This window comes from Pholis gunnellus (genome assembly GCF_910591455.1).
Source record: "Pholis gunnellus genome assembly, chromosome: 14".
In the NCBI taxonomy this organism is placed as follows: Eukaryota; Metazoa; Chordata; class Actinopteri; order Perciformes; family Pholidae; genus Pholis; species Pholis gunnellus.
Genome location: NC_136541.1, coordinates 5971408 through 5975684, shown reverse-complemented (window position 1 = coordinate 5975684; position 4277 = coordinate 5971408).

Genomic DNA, 4277 nt, shown 5'->3' with positions numbered 1-4277 from the left:
TGGATGAAGAAAATATCTCCTTCAGAATTGTAAATGGCTGCTCTACTCTGACTTTTAATGCTGCGTAGTTATGGTATTGAATATCCATTCAGCGATCTCCAAAGTACTTACTGTCCAAGTAAATTGATGGACTGAGGAGTATATGTCCATCGCATACATCCTACTGGTGATACATCAAAACACTCTCTTGTCTAGGATATCTACCATGATGAACTGTTTTCTTCCAAACGGTCTCTGCTAGAGCAGTTAGAGCATCCGTCTCCTCAGAGATTCTGATGAATAATGGAGTAATAGGTGGAATTTCCTCAAGAATAAAATGTTTCTAACCCTGCACCTCTGCTGGCAAGCGCTCCAACTCTCCTGGTGCAGTTACAAGTGCAGCAGGCGTGCCAAAAAAACCAGGCGTCCACGCAGATCTATGTTTATCCCATCCCCCCAGCTATGGGGTCTCTGGGGCTTTCCTCCCTGTCCAAGCATGTTTGCCAATGAAAGAAACACATGCTCCATTATTATTTATAGAATAATTTGTTTGTTTATTATTCTATTTTTCCAGATGTCAACTCATGTCTACTCAGATTTTGTGCGATTTATGGGCGGCATTGAATGTTTCATTAGGACATGGGTAGGAGTGCAATGTACAATACCAGGAGGGCTATTTGAGAAATGGGCTTTGTCATGTGAAGCTGACATTTTTATGATTGTGAGCAAGTGTTGAAAAGCTCCTGAGCCAGTTATCATCATTATCCATCGCATCTTGCGAGGACGCCTCGGACATGGTCAGTGAGCTGTCTCCCTAGTCGAGTACAAAACAAAAGTGCAGAGACTACAGCAGTTCCCCTTCCAGTAAAAAAAAAAAATACTGATAGTTTTCACAGTGCACTGCATGTATCACAAGACATATTCAAGATATATTACACATGAATGTTCCTCCTGGCGCTTAATCATTTGAGCAGCCTGCCCTGTAATCTCAACTGAAGTGATTATTGAGTTATTATTGCTGTTTCCCAAGGAGTATATAAATGAAATGTGTCTCTGCGTCACTAACAGCGCCATAAAGCTTTTCACTCAACTTGACTGACAGCCTGCATGCTGATTCAAACAAAGTCATCCTTGTATGAATAGCAGATTCTCACCACCAGATATATACAGTACACTATGTATTTTTCCTCAGTGCACTGCATTTTTCTTAATTCGCTCCTGTTCTGAGAGATGCTGAGCTCACATGTTTTTCCAGGCACGAGGGACAAGCGGGAGCTTTGACAGGTACTTAACAACAATCAAAAACAATTATAAACAGGGTAAGCTATTGGGCAGGGCGCAGGAAGGAGGCGAGGAAGGCACATACCCTTCAGACCCCTATCACACTTTCCAGAGAGGAACTCGCTTTTTCCCAATACGCTGAAAAAAAAAGAAAATCATAAATCTGTGAGACCTGCGGCATGAGCTAAGGTGTTTTCATAGTGCTCGGCACATATGTTTTACCCAGTGAGACGCTCATGCTTGGATTCTCCTTAATTACCCTCAAGTCTTACATTTTTGTTAAAACCTCATTGTTTTGTTTTTTCGAGGACTCAACACTGAATTAAAATGAAACTGTCACTTTTAAAAAGAAAAAGATTCTTTCTCATGAAAAGTTTGAATTCACAGCCAACACAATGCACCCTCGCTCAGCTCAGTATATTCAGAGGCCTGCTGCCCCAGATGAAAAATGTGTTCACTTTAAAGTGAAATGAATCAATCTGCACTTTGAGTGCAAAATTAAGAGGCTAGATTTTATGAAAAGCTTTGGGCTATTGTAGACAACGTTGTGCTCGAGTAAACAATTTAATCCTGAACAGATTGTTTGTATAGATGTGAAGATGACGCGGCAAAAAGTCACACCCATACCCCCAAACGTCTATGAGCGTAATACCTGGTATAGACGTTACCATTTTATTACCATAACACCTGTGGGGGGGACAAAAAGTCTCGTCCAACCAACTTAAAACCTAAGATCCAGATGTTTGATGACTAAAATCGTTTACCTTGTTAAAACATATAATAGGTCAAACAATCAGAGTTTTAAAGTGCAGCCTAAAATTATGACTTAGAAGCTTATTTATGAAAGAGCCTCTGGCTGACAAACACAACGCAGACGCAGGTGCATTGTCATCCTTCCCATACGTGAATAGGAGCGGTATCGATCCTGTTCGGTTGTCTTTTCTTTTAGCCTAGTTTCTGTATTACTGACTCTGCATGCTATGCATTTAATGCCATGAAGTCTGCATCCAGTTACACGATCCAACACAACGAGGCCACAATCAGCGCTCCTCAGCAAATCCTCAACAAGGCAGCACACATACATCCTGTGCAGTGGGGTGATGCTGGAATAACAAATCCTCTGCCACTTTCAGCAGTTCAAGAACTATCTCACTATCCACTCTCTCGGCTTGACAGCCATGTGCGTGTCCGAGCAGACCGGGAGGATGAGGGTAAGAATGGGAGGTAGTTAAGAGGAGGCGGGGGGGGGGGGCCAAGCTCGCTTGATTTTTTTTTTTTTTCTACCTTTTCTTTTTTTTCACTATGTGCTTTGGTTGCACCCACTTCCTTCATGGTAACAGCTGTCAAAACGTTGTCGGATTATAGCACACCGCAAAGTTACAGCTCATATTAGAGCCTGGTACAGGACAGGAAGTCAGGAGGAGTCCCGCAAGCGGGGTACATTAAAGCCTCTCAGTTTCTCAGAGCCAAGCAGCCAGGACCCAGGGGAGGAATAGCTAACACCAAGAGGGTGCTACTCCTGTGCTGCTAATTTAGGTACACGTGTCAGGGATACCGAGGGCTTTTCCACTGATGTTTTAGGTATTAGAACAGATACACTCCGTAATTGTGTGTTGTTTTCCCAACCGGACGTGAAGTTCCTATTCACAGCCTGGGATCACAAAGCCCCTGCTCTCTTGGATTACTCGAGCGTCAGGGTTTGTAAGATGAGGCAACAAGATATTTGCAAGATTGTTGGGAGAGAAAACTCCCTGAAATCTCCGCTCATCTGCTGAGGGAATAGGGCCTGCTGAAATAATATCAGTTCAGCAGGGTAATTCTCCGGCACATACGTATGTCCGAACGCTGTAAACCCGAAACAGAAATGTTTATATCTTGCGCTAATGAGTTTCATAGTAACTTTGTTTGACATTGAAGTGAAAACATCACTGCCATGGTACTGCGCTGTTATATGACAGAGGCCTTGATAATCAGTTTACACTAAATCAATATACAATGTCATAGCAAAGTGAGGGTGATCCTGCACGAAACTGTGAAAATCTGAAAGTCTGTATTAGATTCCAGATAAGACTTAACCACAACAATGACGTCTTGATTGCATAGAAGGAAAGCTTTGTTTGCTGCAGTCACTGTTCTTCTATCAAAAGGTGGGCCGCAGACCTTTTCCTAGCCAGTCCAACCCTCAGTGACGGTAGGTTGGGGTTTTTTTGTGCCTGTTTTTGGCTGCAGAAAATGTATGAATGATAACCAGTCGACAAAGGTTTATATTCTGTACACTGCATTTGAAGTGTTTTAAGTGTAAAACAATCTCAACTCAAGGTCCACTTACGTGTTTGTTCAGGCACTTCAGGTTATATCACGTTTAAGTCAACATGAATCTTTAAAGGAATATGTATGTTTCCATACACTGGGCATACTAAACGTGCTTATGAGGGCCATGTGATACAATCAAAAGCTCCAGCATAAGCCAGTAAGAATCATCCTATGTAGTAATGTAAATATATGTGTTAAAATCTGTGAGTTGTTGCATGTATACTGTTCATTTGTGCAGACATTTGCATGACTTCACAATATGCATCAGTAGGGCTGCACAGCCATTAGCTAAAAAATGTTCGTCACACTTCCTCGAGCCAAATAAATTTGATATTAATGTATTGTCAGATTAACGGTCTAAAAAGCAAAATGGTGTTACATCTCAGCAGATATAAAACTGACAAAAGTAGCAAAACCTTAAATTTGAGAAGGGCTATATGACAAGTGATTTAAACAACCATTTAATAAAAAAAGATATATGGTGTTCCATTACAAACCATTTTAAAAGCACCAGTAAAAGACAATTATAAATATATCATCATACTGCATTACTTTATATCACCTGATTTTAAAGTAAATTCTCAAAGCGCAACTGAAGAATGAAACCACACATGAAATAATTTAAAAATTCATTTATTATTTCAGATTTTTTTCGCCTTTGTTATACAAAGATGTTAAATAACTTAAATACATTCTTACCAGTC